Source organism: Cornus florida, unplaced genomic scaffold, assembly GCF_030987335.1.
Source record: "Cornus florida cultivar Cherokee Brave unplaced genomic scaffold, ASM3098733v1 CherokeeBrave_3.0.0_Hap2_Chr06, whole genome shotgun sequence".
In the NCBI taxonomy this organism is placed as follows: Eukaryota; Viridiplantae; Streptophyta; class Magnoliopsida; order Cornales; family Cornaceae; genus Cornus; species Cornus florida.
In genome coordinates this window covers 24,425,677-24,441,287 of record NW_026775576.1, presented here as the reverse complement: position 1 = coordinate 24,441,287, position 15,611 = coordinate 24,425,677, and the positions used below count along the sequence as shown (strand labels likewise).

Genomic DNA, 15,611 nt, shown 5'->3' with positions numbered 1-15,611 from the left:
GCCCAAATGGCAATTAGTTCAATATTTCTTTGAGAGCTTATCGGACAATTACAAGGGCATGGTTGATGCTTCCATGGGTGGCTCACACATTGATAGGCATGAGGATGACGTGTGGCGTCTTTATGAGAGCATGAGTGAAAATTCTTTGCATAGAACATTATCATCCAAGAATGGTAGAAATTCTCAAGGTAGGAAGAGTGTTGGCTTACATCAAGTCGACCACTCAAATGAAATAGCCGCCGAAATGAAGTCTTTATCTCAAAGGTTTGATCAATTTTTTATTAATCAAAACTCGGCGAACCAAGTATCTTCCTTCCCTAACCATTCTCATCGTGCATCAAATGAATCATGTATGACTTGTTTTAGTGTTCTTCATTCTACTTCTCATTGTCCCCATGGACAAGTGCAAAATGAACCTAATGAACAAGTCAATGCAACTTTTGTGAACCAAGGGAACAATCCTTATGGTGCTCATTATAATCCAAGTTGAAGAAATCATCCGAACTTCTCGTGGAAATAACAAGGGGAGGGCTCAAACCCTTCCCAATGCGGTTTTCAAAGTACATTCCACCTCCACTTCAAAACCAAGGATCCCAAGGTTATAAACCTTATCAATCACAAGGGAATCAATTTGTTAACTCTCATTTTCCCAATCAATCTTATTCCTAAGGAAATGCTAGAAGTCCCGCCTTTGAAGAAAAAGTTTTGAATGCTTTGGGCACTCTTGAGGCAAACACACAATTGCTTCATTCCCACTCTCAATCTATTGCAAAGCTACAAACCCAAGTAGGGCAACTAGCAAGCACTCTTAATACAAGAGAGAAGGGAAAGATGCCTATGATTGCCCCACCTAAGCAACAATGTTTTGTGGAAACCCATTCCTCATCGGAAGGCCACGCCATTGAGCATGTTAATGTGGTGACTACCTTGCAGAGTGGTAGGATTGTGGACAATCAAGTTGAAATGTCCAATGAAGAGAGTGAACCGGTACAACCTTAAGTTGTCACCCGTCCCGTTTCACATCCCATTCCCCCTTCATTGCATATACATGATCTTGTGAATGAGAAAACTTCAAAATATGATTTGAAGAATGATTTTGAAAATGATTTGAAGAAAGATTTGCTGAAAAATGAATTTGAAAAGGTTTTGTTGAAAAATGATTTGAAATAAAGTGATTTGAAAAATTCTTGTGTTGAAGAAACTTCAAAGAAAAATTTTGAAAAGGTTTTTGAACCAAAAGCTCCATTTCCGGATGCCTTAAAAGGATCCATTTCAAAATACAAGCAAAAGGCAAAAACCAATGAAATCATGGAAATGTTTAGGCAAGTGAAAGTCAATCTTCCACTTTTGGATGCAATCAAGTAAATTCTGGCTTATGCCAAATTCTTGAAAGACTTGTGCACCCAAAAGCGGAAGAACAAGAGCCAAACACCAAGAAAAGTGGTTTTAACCGAGCAAGTGAGCTCAATTTTGCAACATAACACTTTATCAAAGTTTAAAGACCCCGGTTCACCTACCACCTCATGCATCATTGGTGATCATATCATTAATCGGGCGCTTCTTGACTTAGGATCAAGTGTTAACCTTCTTCCATACTCGGTTTATGTCAAATTGGGCCTAGTTGAATTGAAACCGACTTCGGTAGTTTTACAACTTGCTGACGGATCCATTAAGAAGCCTAGGGGTATCATTGAGGATGTTTTGATAAAGATTGACAAATTTTTCTTCCCCGTTGATTTCGTTGTCATTGACACGGAACCGGTCCCCAATCCTAAAAGCCAAATTCCCATTATCCTTTGCCGTCCTTTTTTGGCAACCGCTAATGCCAACATCAATTGTAGGATGGGGATAATGAAAATATCATTTGGCCACATGAAGGTGAAGTTGAATATCTTCAATCCCACACCCAACTCAATTGACAAGTATGAAGGAGAAGTAAATATTGTAGAAAAATGTCATGATCTTCAATGTCAAGGAAGTGAACTTTTATGTAAGACCAAAACTTTAAAGGGATCGTCTTCAACTTTGCATTCTCAAAGTGTTGTTTCAAATTCTTGCTTTGAAAGGGCATGGAAGCCCAAAGATTGTGATTGCATTGACAAGGGATCAAAAGTTTCTTTTGAGCTAAATTCAACAAGTTCTTCAAAGAACCATTTGTTGGGTGGAGTTCAAAGCATCTATCACCCCAACAAGGAGGGGATGCATTACAAGATCTTTGATCCAGGCTAAAAGAGCCCAACGTCGTGCTAGAGACGTTAAAGACTAGCACGACATTTCGTAGGGTGTAAAACCCTATTCCTCCCTTATTTCTATCTTTAATTTCATTTCTTGCGAAGTCTAGATACTTTTTTTTGGTTCATATGCATTGCAAGGAACTGTGATTAGGATTGCATGAGCTTTCATGTTGAAGTTGAGCATTTTGCATAAGTACGATCGATCTCAAATGAGAGTTCGATTGATCGAACTTCCACCTGCATCCAACACTTAGAAAATTTTTCGACCTGCATCTGCCTGCATCCAAATCACCTCTCTGTCCCATCGTTCGAACTTATTCTCAGATCGATCATAAGTCCTTCGATCGATCCAAACTTCAAGTTCGATCGATCTTGAGTTCTAACACTTAGCCAAATTTTTGAACCAAAAACCTGCATATTTTTGCTCTCTGTCAGATCGATCGAACATTTGTTCAGATCGATCTATGTTCTTTATCTCACCATCTTTGACTTTGTTTGAATTTTTAATTTTTTTTTAAAATAAAAATAAATAAATAAATAAGTAAATAAATAAATAATCCAAAAATACTTTGAAGAGAGATCATCATAGTTCGATCGATCTGAAATCTCAGTTCAATCGATCGAACTAGACGGGAAAAGTTTAAAAAAAAAAAAAATAGAACCTGAGGGTCTCAAGATCGATTCATTAGATCGATCCAACACTCTCACAAACCCTTGTCCCTCATTCCCGTCGTCACTGCGCATCCACCCATCTTCATCATCTCCGGCGAACCTCCGGCGAGATCCAGTGAGCTTCGACTCTCTCTCTCTCTTCTTTCTCTTCTCGAATTTCACCCCCTTCTATTCTCCACTTCTCTCTTCGTTTGGGGTAAGATCCGAACCCAATCTTTAAATCTAAGCTTTGAATTGATGCATAAATATTTTATATTCTAGATCTAGGTTGCTTAAATGTTCAAATCCTCCATTGATGAAGCTTGAAGCATGTTATAGATATGTTTATATAGATTTGTATATATGTGTTTATATTTTGAGTTTTGATTTAATTTGTGGGAGTATGGGCCTAGTCCAGTAACTAGGATTGAGGAATTGTTATGTTGATAGGCCCACGACCATGTCGTGAAGGCCCCGTGTCATCCACGTTACAGATCTATGACTTTTCAACTTTTATCTTCACATAGTTCGATCGATCGAACTTCTATCTCCGATCGATCTGGTGAGATTGATCGAACTCATTTTTTCAGTTTCTCAGATCGATCAAAGTTTTAAGATCGATCTCACATTTTTTGTGATCGATCGAACTTCACATATTTCATACACAAATTCCATGCATCTTATCTTGCATCCATGCTATCTCATTCATGCCCAATGCCTATGATATTCCACATTGGATGCATTTCATACTTACACTGCTTAGCATGTTCACATCCTGTCACTTGCATAGATTCATGTCATATATGTTTTGTCTATCTTACTTGACATGCATGTTTCTATTTTTGTGCTTTCAATTCTTTATTCTGGCACTGACTCCCCTTGCAAGTTTTAAATTATTTTCAGGCCATGCCAAAGCGCAAGACCATAGCCCACGGTCACTATCATCGCCGGGGTAGGCACACTTTTGATGTCGAGGCTGGTCCTTCTCATGACCATGACCCTGCACAAGAGGAGCCATTAGAGCCTACTCCACCTCAGTCACCTCCTCAGGCTTAAGCTGCGTTTACTCCATCTCCATCACCGGATGAGGCTGAGGCTGAGCATTCACCATCACTATCCCCACCACATCATCCACCTCAACTAGCCCAGGAGTGTGACAGGCCATTGCCTAGATATACATAGATGTCAGTGGCTCATGAGTCAGTTTTTGATGTTGACTTCTTCTCCAGATTGGCGCTGACCCGATCCCCTTATGATGACATTATCCGGAGGGGCCTTGCAGCTATTCTTGCCCCAGTTACTGAGCCAGTCTACCTGCAGCTAGTTTGGGTGTTCTTCCAGAACCTCCGACCGTCCCTACGTACCACGGCAGAGCTGGTCACTACCATAGATGGCCACCAGATTACTATTACTGTGGACACATTAGCCAGATCATGCCATTATCCACACCGATGCCTTCCGAAGCTACAGGAGCTTTATCCCAGGCTATACAGGCCTTCTTATGCCGACATGGCAGTTTTCTTGACAAGTCACTATGCCGATGGCGAGACTTTCGCCACCTGCACTTATCTTCCAGATGACCTATGGTTCTTCAATTCCATTCTCTTTCGGAATATATATATGGCCGGGCACAAGATTCAGTAGCGAGGAGACTATCTGACAGCGCTCTACGCATTATACACGGGCCACTAGGTATTTATCCCTGTGCTTATCTGAAGCGTGATGAGGAAGCTCTACGATGAGCATATCAACAGGGAGAGGCCCAAAAGGGCTAAGTCTCTCCCATTTGGCCACCTCATCACCCAAATCCTGATTGATCAGCGATATCCTTTCCATCCTCGGGAGCGCCCTGAGAGAGGTTGCTATCACTTCTTGAACAAAGACTGGGATAAAAGCTATAATGTTATTATTGCCCAATTACAAGAGGATGTAGCTCAGGCGGCAGAGGACTTAGATTTAGAGGATTTTGAGGCCGAGGCCCCAGTAGTAGTAGCAGACTTAGTAGCGGACGACGCACCAGTTGATCCGGCTGTTGAGCGTACGGACATTGATTTAGAGCGACCTGCAGATGACGCAGAGCAGCACTCTCCAGCTGGATCACCCATTCATGCAGAGGAGCAAACTTAGGATCTTTCTTCTGATTTATCCGTACCTGAGGCTCCTAGTCAGATCCCCAGCTTTGGAGAGCGTCTTTAGGCTCTTGAGGATGCAGTGGTTGCTATCAGAGCTAATACTGCTGCCATTCGAGCCGATGCTGTGGCCCACCGAGCTGATTTTGCTACATTCCGCACGGATGTCATGACTGCACTCCGAGACTTATCTCACGATATCCTCGGAGCTCGCCCTGCCCGTCCTGCCTCTTCCACCTAAGATTCTCACTCATTCTCTCTCTATATACTCCATCTCTATAATTCATATTTGTTACTTTCATCCCTGTATATTATTTGCAGCTGGATATGTCGGCTTTGATCTTTTGATGTACTCTATACTTTATTTTTTATATATCTACTTTTGTTATGGATGTCATCTATTATATTCTTAAATCTATCTGTTGGACTCCATCAGGTGCATCACAGTGATTTCAGTGAGAGAGAGAGAATTCTGCCCAATTTTCAAGACCACCCTTATGCCTCTCTCACTGCTTTATTTCATTTACACTTGCATGTCCACTGTGCACTGATTATCCCTTTTGTTATCTAATGAGTTTATCCGAGTGCCAAATTTCAGGACCACAGTTAATCCCAAGTTTGGAGGGCCATGCCACCCACTTTGGATACTTTTGCAACTTGCACCGGTATACTCTTTCCCTTTGTTCTCTTTGCACATTGAGGACACTGTGTCATTTAAGTTTGGGGGTAATGGTGTATGTTACAGTGTTTGCTTTTAAATTCAAAATTTTGAGCATGACTTGTGTATTTGAGAGATTTTTTATGATTGGTCCATTTTAGCGATGATCTTGATCTTTTGAGGACTATATTGCTTAAAATTTAAAAATTACTTGACTTTAGAGTCCAATACTCCTTGTATGCCTTGCAGATGCCACTTAGGAGTAAATTTTTTGAAAAATTGATATCTTGCTTGCACTTGTGGTCCACATCATCTTGATTTTGTGATTGTTTTGAGATTCACTCTATGATTCTACACTAGCACAAGCACACACTAACATTCATTTGTGGGGTACATGCTTTGTTAATTATTGAATTAGTTATATCCCAATTGGGCTAGTAGTGCATTGAAAGCTTTCATTCTTGATAAAGGTGGGTAATAACCCCTTTTCACTAAGTAGCCAGGATTCTAGCCTCATCAAGCACTAAACTTCTCTCGCCGAAAGGTGGGGGGCCCAAACTCTAGGTTAATAATTGAACTTATTTATTCAAAAAAATAAATAAATAAATAAAAGAAGAAGAAGTTGCAAAAGCAATAAAAAGTGAGGACTTCTACCAAAAGGTGAGAAGTGGGAAATGATTGGATGGAGGTTGTCTTGATTTGTAGCCTAGTTGATTTGAGCTTGTAAGTCCATAGGGGTCTTTGAACACCTAATGCCCTAAAGCCGTCTGGTTTGGGAGTTATTGACCTAACGCTCGACCTCATGAATCGCTAGAAAGCTTAATAGATCAACACATTGCATCATACTTCCATCTTTGATCCTATAAAATAAAAAAATAAAAAAAAAAATTGAGTGAAAAGAATAAGCGCATCTAGAACAATAAAGCTTTAATAAAAGGTCCACTTTTTGTCTTGATGATCAGTACTAGATTTGTGTGCTAGTTTGAAGGTAAGGATGTGATTAATTCTTTAGTTGGCTAAGATAGCAACATATTTTATGCCGGTCCACTCAAAAAGGATTCTAGGGTTGTTTTGATTTACATGATCATTTTCTTTATGTGTGGAGGACCATATTTGCTTGCTTGATGTTGAAATTTTGGGAGATTGCTTGGAAATGTTTGAAAAATTGCATAATTGAGGTAGTTTTCTCCCAATGCTTGTTTGCAATATTAGTGCCTCTTTTGAAAGAATGAGCTTAATGTTTATGGGTATCATTTCTGGAAACCCTCACGAGACTTCACTCGTCCACTAGGGGTAATCTAGGGGTTTAAAAGGCTTATTGTATATGCTAAGTGCAATCGTGTTCCCTACGAAAGTGGTGTTATCCATTTATTGCTTTCTAGTTCATAGATATATAGTTGTTTATTTCATTCCTTTACTTTCTAGTTCATTGCTAGGGACTAGTAATATTTAAGTTTGGGGGTGTGATGAGCACTGAAAAGTGCATATTTAAACCCCTTAAGCTTAGGTATTCTGGTACCTTTATCTATCTTACTTTACCATTTTAGATTAATTTCGTGTTATTTCCATTTTTAGGCAACAAAAATAAGCTAACTCAGCCAAATAAGAACAGAAATGAAACAATTCTGGGATTAATCAAAGAAAGGAGCCAAGTGGAAGCAAAAGGAAGAAAAAGGTGGAATTCAACATCTTCGATCAATCTCAGATCAAAGTTCGAGCGATCCAACATGATCGATCTCAGCACTTCAAGATGGATCTAAGCCACGATGACATTTTCAGAGATCTCAAAAGTTCGATCGATTCAACATCATTCTTCGATTGATCAAACTACCTTGTCCTTGTCCAAATGATTGATATTATCCAATTGTACCACCCTACCAACCACTTTTGTCCTTTTCCCAAAAAATATCTTCAAAATATCTCAGATTTGTTTTTATCCAAAAGGCGCCTCCATTGAGGATCAATCCAACTTCAGTTCGATAAATCTCAGCCATGTTCGATCGATCCAAGTCCAAGGTTCGATCAATCGAACTTCCTCCGGTGCAAAAAAGTTAAATTTCCATCTCATTGAAAGTTGTCCTTATCTAATCATTGGGGAATATTTTGTGGACGACCCAAGCTCATTTTGTGTGTCACTTGACCTACCTATATAAAGAATATGATACACTTTTGAAAGGGGGTTAGCATTCTTAGAAATCCGTCTATCACAATAGAGGCTATTCTTAGGGAGGAAGAAATGAGAAGAAGGCTAGAGACACAAGCTTGGGAGCTCTTCATCGACCAAGGAGTAGATTTCTTCCATGGAGTTTGCCCTTGAGGGTTGGAGAAGCATTACCATGAGTGGCTAGACATCCTCTTAGGGCTAGATTAGCCCCAAGCATGCTTTCTACATCTTGATTTTGTGTATTATTGAGGGATTAGTGTTATAATACATGTTTTGGCACTTTTATATATATAGATCTTGTTTATTCAATGATTTATGTGGTTTAATGCTTCCCATTGATCATTTCATTCTATCCATATGTCTATGTATGCTAGAATAGATGTTCATGTATTTGTCTTTATTTCTTGTGTTGTTGATGCATGTCTATGTGTATTAATGCCATAGATCTAGAGATTGTCAAAACATAGTGCTTGATGGAATGCTCTTGTAATTTTCTTGATGGTTCATGCTCATTTCTTGATGGATTATGCCTCTCCCTTAGCTTAATTAGTTTAATTTCATGTCATTAGCTTAATTGTAGTGTAGTAGTAGTATAGTTGTTAGATGGGAGGACAATCCATGCTTGTTGTTTGATGTTCCATACTTTTGAATGCAAGTAGCATATGTCTCTAACCTTATGGTGTATTTGGCTTGTGAGCTTAACGAAAGGATTATTGACTTGCTAGATATGTTATGTTTTTCACATGCTACTTAGACAATATATACTTAATTGTTAGATATGTTGTGCTTTTCACATATTGCTTAGACAATATATACTTAATTGGTCATCCTTGTTAATTGAATCAACCAAACATACACACATCAATATTGCAACACACATTTCCCTCATTAGTCACTTGTTAAGGGTTTAGAAAAGTATTACTTGGTGGTGACCTCTAAACCCCAAGATCTCTCTCTCTTACTTACTCTTTATTGCATTCAATTATTTAGTTTAATTTGTTCTCTAGTTTAATCAACCAACCAACTATTCGTTTGATCACTCGACCTACTAACCCTAATAGTGATTCCACAACCAAATTCGACTCCAATCCCTTGGGACGATCCCTACTTACCGTAACTATATTTTTAGTGAAAGTAGTAGTGGCTTCTATAAATGTAAAACTTGACCCTCGCCTTAATGCACACTCTCTTAAGCTTATGGTAGGACGGCAAACCAGATATCCATCACCCCGGTTTGGCAATTAATTAAAGTGTTAGCCGTAGCTAAAAATGGCCTACCGAGGATCACGGGAATATGCTTCTTTGTGTCATGGACCGGTTCCGTGTCAAGAACCACAAAGTCTACCGAGAAGTAGAATTTGTCCACTTTGATAATGACATCCTCAAGAATGCCCCATGGGTGCTTGACTGATCTGTCAGCAAGCTGCAAGACCATGGAGGTTGGCTTTAAATCCCCCAAACCTAGTTATAAGTAAACCGAATATGGAATCAAATTTACACTAGCTCCTAAGTCAATGAGGGCCCTCTCTATCTTGTTGTCACCAATGACACACGAGATAGTTGGGGTGCCCAGATCCTTATACTTTTGAGGAGCACTATGTTGAATGATTGCACTCACATTTTCAGTTAATCTTACCTTCTTTGGCAAATGATTTTTGAAAGTGCGCTTTTGAGTGCACAAATCCTTAAGAAATTTTGCATAGGGAGGGATTTGCTTTATAGCATCCAAGAGAGGCAAGTTGATCTTTACTTTCTTGAAAACTTCCCACATGTCTTGAATTTTGCAATTCTTGTTCCCAAAATGCGTCGACTCTTGGAGATGATGAGGAAACGGAGCCTTAGGCTCATAAGAAGTCTCCACATTTGGGTTGACAAGCTTGGGATTTTCATGAATGCTAGAATTTAGATTTCCAAGAGTGACTTTTGGATTAGAGAAAAGATTTTGATTTTTGGAAGGAAGGGTTGTTCTATCTTTCTCTCCATCAACCTTGTTGTCCACAACTCGACCACTCCTAAGGGTGGTGATTGCTTAGACTTGTTCATGAGTAGGCCCACTCGGAGGAGGGGTTTCGTCAATCACATGAATCCCTCTAGGATTCTCAAATGGTTGAGCGGGAAGCTTCCCTTTATCTCTTTAAAGGAGCTGGTTCATTGAAGTGGTTACTTGCCCTACTTGATTCTCAAGTTTAGCAATAGATTGAGTGTGGAAATGAACCATTTGGAGAGTGGGCTACAAAAATGACAAGAGTTGCTTGTTGGATTCCATTATTTATTTATTTGCAGCCATAATCTCATCCGTTGGGAACACAGGAGCTTGATTAGAGACATTTGGATTATAAGGGGGATGGTAGCTTGAAGAGGCCTGAAATTGCCTATTTTGAAATTAAGAAGAGGGCTGATTTTGGAATTGAGAATTTTGTGGGGCTTGCTGCCGCCATGAAAAATTCAGATGATCTCTCCATCCCGGATTATAAGTATTGGATATGGATTATTTCCGGGTCTTGAGAACATGGCATTAGCTTACTCTTGATTGGGATTAGAAAATTGCTCAGGTGTGGAGCAATCTTCCGAGAGATGGACAGGACTAGTGCATGATGCACACACCGTACTAGCTAAATTTTGAGACAAGGAAAGAGATAGATGCGGTGCCATCAATTGATAGAATTTATGAGCTATGGCATCCACTTGAGATGATTCTTCCCTCATTGTCTTCGGTTGACAAGGGTTGGTGTTCTTGGCATTGGTTGAGGTTGGAGCCCTACGAGAATTGTGTTGCAATGAATTCTCACTCAGATTCTCTAGTAAGGTCCATGCCTCATCCGCACTTTTAAACATGAACATCCCTCCACATGTTGAGTTAACCATGAATCTATGGGTGTCGGTCAAACCAGCATAGAAAGCTTGCACCAATTGCCATTTTGGAATTAGGTGGTGCGGACATTTCCTAAAGAGGTCTTGTAGTCTTTCCCAAGTCTCATGGAGTTGTTCCCTATCGCTTTGTGAAAAGCTAAGAATAGAAAGCCTCATTAGATTGGTCTTACTTACTGGATAATATTTTTTATGAATTCTTATTGCAATTGAGCCCATGTAATGATGGAATTTGCAGTAAGGGAGTTCAACCAATATTTTGCCCTATCTTTTAAGGAGAATGGGAAGAGATGCAAATGGAGAACATTGTCAGGGAAGCCCCTCAGCTTGATGGTAGAACATATTTTGAGGAATTCATCAAGGTGCTTATAAGGGTCCTCATTTTCAAAGCCATGAAAAGATGGAAGCATTTAGATGGTGCTAGATTTGATTTTGTATTGAGCGGCCTTAATATTTGGCATCACTATACAAGAGGGAGAAGCATAAGTGGTAGGGACGAAATGGTCCCGAAGAGTCATAGGAACCACGTTTGGAATTTTAGCTCTATTATTATAGATTCCCTCATTTCCGACATCTCCAACATTTTCAGCCATTATGTTAAATTCAGTTTCAAGTTCTTTTATACGAGTAGATTGCCTAAGGTTTCTTCTAAGAGTTCTTTCAAGCAAATTTATGTTAACTGGCGAGTCAAGAGTTGGTAAGGAAAGTGACTTACGGCCAAACATCAACAACACATAGCACAATCAAGACAACAATTCATCACCAGTAACTCCACATCCCTTTCTCCTCAATTATCAAGACAGAAAAATAAATAGCCTCGACAAGGGCTTCACAACTTAACTATATCTAAACTAAACACATACAAGATATTCACAATTTTGAAACTAGAGCTTCGAAAACTTACCTGAAGTCATTTAGACTTACAAATTTGCTAGTTTTCCTCAGCAAGCCTTGAATATCTAGAATCTCACAAACACTTAAAATGTCACAATGATCAAAACAACACAAGAAAATATTCACAAAACACAATATGCACAATCAAACCAAAGGTAATCCTAAAACCTCGGTTGCAAAACCGTTTGCAGTCCCCGGCAACGGCACCAAAAATTGATCAGTATGATAATTATACATCAACCTTTGCAATAGCATAAATCATTGTAAAATAGGGCTATTGGTCGGGTAAGTCGAACCACTAGGACTGCCATTTTATGGCAACTAAGGTTTTTAAATTCCCTTTAGTTTGATGAAGGGTGTGAATAGAGATTTGTTGGTTTGTCACTAAAATTAAGAATTAAAATGTATAAAACACTAAAGTAAAGAGGTAGAGATAAATAAGAAGGGACTAGGGAAGTGAATCCACCTTCAACCCTATACATATGCTAGACAAAGACTAAATTGGGGATCGACAATATATAATGGTCAAGAATTATATAGCAACACATGATTGCCGTATAATCATCAAGAAGTTCATTAAATCAAAAACAAGAATGATCCATCAAAAGTTTATACATTTGAACTACCTAAACTAGGGTGTAGCATCAAGCATACTCTCTTAAGCAAAAGATCATCAAGCCTTTAATCAAATTATGAACCACATGAAACTAGGAATCAAGCATAAACCATCAAAGGAAATACCTAAGCAATGGACTATTAAGTTTCTCTATTAACATGCCATGAAAACAATTCCATGATCTCATTTCCATTGTCACTATGGCAGTGCAAGCAATATGATTAAGAGAAGTAACCATCTAAGACAAGATGAATAACTCAAAATAATCATTTATAGACATTTAAAATCCGTTACAACAATTATGGGGCTCTAGATCATGAAATGACCAAAGAATATACATTGTTATCCCACAATATAATCTAAATTAGAACATGCTTACAAGGGAGGGGCTTCATCACCTCCCTAGATGAAGGTTTAGTTACTCATTGATGCACTAGAGGAAGGAGGAAGCTTAGAGACTCCTTCCATTTTCGAGCTCAGCCCTAGCCACCCAAGAACTCTCCTCTCTAATCTTTCTCTCTCTAGAAATTTTGATGTAAAAAAATATCCTCCACCAAAAGTCAAGCCTTCCTCTCCTTATTTACCAAAAATCTCCTCTTTCCCCCTCATTTCCGAGCTCCACTTCCCCAGGATGAAGTTGGACCACAGAAAAATGATAAGGGGACAAGGATCAGCTGGAAATCAAGGGCAGGTAAGCTGCCTTTTGCAAAATGGCGGGCGCCCGCAATGCGCCGGCGGGTGCCCGCGGGGGCTCGCATTTCCAAAGATTGCTATTGGCATGAACGGCGAACTCCTATGGGAGCTCGGCGAGGGCTCGCGAATATGCGGCGAGGCCCGCGAAAGTAGGCAGTGAGATGGGCAATTTGGCGGGCGCCCGCGGGTTCCTTGGCCTCAACTCCTTCAGCCATCTTCTTAACATCTTTTGTTGGTGCCGCGACATTGTCATGAAGTGAATGCAAGGCCATCAATTTCATACTCACGATGGCTTCAAAAACTGGACCCAACCAACAGTCCCCAACAACGACTAGCTTTGGTTCTTCAAAAGTTTTCTAACACCGTTCTTTTAACCACCTTCAGGGGAACCGACCTGAACAAGGACAAAATAAATGAATAAAGCTAAACCATACATTATAATGAATAACTGGACTCAACTAATGCAAATAAGGGCGCTTGAATATGCAATATTCGGCGCTTATCACGTTGCCAGGGATTGATTGATTGGCAACGTCGTATTTGTGGAATCAATTAGGAATTAGTACTCTTTTGATCGTGTCTTTACTTTGTTTTTAATTTTTGTTACTTATTGTGTTTGTTTTAGTTTGACTAGGAGCATTGGGCGAAGAAGGTGAGCAAAGGAGTATTCCAAGCAAAGGAGCTAAGCAAGCAAAGGAAAAAAGCTAAAATCATAAATAAATAAATAAATAATTGCTAAGCTAAAAGCTAAAAATTTGGAGTTGAAGTGCTAAAGGACCTTTGTAAGCTTTTTCTTACTCAATCTCTAGTTAAATCGTTGGCCCGCGTGGAGGCTTGTATCTCAATTCTTAGATATATTGTGAGCCCGCGTGGAGGCAATTTACTTTTCTTGTATATTCTTAAAGCATGGGAGTATGGGAACATTGTATGTGGAGGAAGTTTTTTAATTGTTGATTTGTTGTGAAGGAAGAGTGCTTGCTTGTTTTGTTGTGTTTCGTGTGTTGCTAGAAGGCTTGGGTAGTCATTGTCATATCATTCGTCCTAGGCATTCACATGGAAAATCTAGAGGGTAATCTTGGCTCCTTGGACCCACGTTTCATGCAAAACCCCCCATCTTAATCAACATGGCCCCGGAGTTCAAGCTCCAATTCCTCCAATGGTCCTTCAAGATCATTACAATCTTCATGCATATCATGCACCTACTTGTATTGTGTTACCTAATTTTGAAGCAAATCAATATGAAATCAAGCCCGAGACTATTCAAATGTGTCCACTCTTTTATGGCTTAGATGATGAGGAACCCTACAAACATCTTAATGAATTCTTTGAAATATGTTCCACTGTAAGATATATGGATATCCCGGAGGAAGTTCTTAGGCTACTTCTTTTCCCTTTCACACTCAAAAATAAAGTAAAGCATTGGTTCAATACTTTGGGGGCGAATTTAATAACATCTTGGGCACAAATGCAAAATGAATTTTTGAAAAAAATTTACCCTGTAAGTTTGACTAATGTAATGCGTGCTTCAATTAGAGAATTTTCTCAAAAGGAAGGAGAGTGGTTCCATGAGGCTTGGGAAAGATTGAATGACTTGCTAAGCAAATGTCCACATCATGGCATTAAGAAATGGCAAGTGGTTCAATATTTCTATGAGAGCCTATTCGACATTCATATGGACACAGTCGATACATCATGTGGAGGATCATATTTTGGAAAACATGAAGATGACATATGGCACCTCTTTGAGAAAATGAGCGAAAACTCATTGCAAAAATATCATACTTCTCGGTTTAACCATAGTTCAAAGGAAAAGAAGAGAGATTTACAAGTATGTCAAGTAGAGAGTCCATTAGAGATTGTAGCCGAGGTTAAGACTCTCTCTCAAAAACTTGATCAATTCTTGTTGAGTCAAAAACTAGTTATAAAATCACCTTCTTTTCATCATACTTCTCATCTTAATGAGCCATGCATGACATGTTCAAGTGTTTTACCTACCACTTTCGTTTGTCCCCATGGACATGCATTCAATGAGCACTTTGAACAAGTCAATGTTACATTAGCTCATCCTTACTCAAGTGCATATGTTCCAATGTCGAATGAAAATTTGAATGTCCATCAAGCTAAAAAATTTCAAGGCAAATATATTCCACCTCATAAAAGGAAAGGAGGTTCCCAAGGATTTGCTTCCTCTTCATCTCATTAAAGAACTAATCACTTTTCACATCCTCAAATGTATGATTCGCAAATTTGCTCTCATTATCCTCATGCACTTTCTAGCAATTCTACATTTAAAGATAAGGTTTTGGTAGCTTTAGGTAGCTTAGAGATGAATACCAACTTGTTGCATTCCCATTCTCAATCCATATCAAAGCTAGAAGCCCAAATTAGGACCATAGCTAATGCATTGAATGCAAGAGAAATTAGGAAATTACCTAGTCAACCCGAGAGGAATCCAAAAGCCCAATTTGGTGTGGAAGCAAACCCTACATCGGGGTGTTCTTCCCGAGCTCAAGTGCAAGCCATCACCACCTTAAGAAGTGGTAAACAAGTGGACAATAGGGTTGAACTACCAAAGGAAGATAGTGAATCGGTGCAACCTAAAGTTGTCACCCATCCAATTCCCAATTCCACTCCTACTTCCTTGAATGAAAATGTTCCTAACTGGAATTCTCAATCATCTCTATCATCTCCTCAAATTGCAAAA

The 15,611-nt window shown here is 39.3% G+C and overlaps 1 pseudogene; it reads right to left on the bottom strand.

Moving 5' to 3' along the window:
- Positions 1-14,427: 14,427 nt before the first annotated feature.
- On the bottom strand, positions 14,428-14,527 carry LOC132315257 (small nucleolar RNA R71; annotated as a pseudogene).
- Between the last annotated feature and the right edge of the window lie 1,084 nt (positions 14,528-15,611).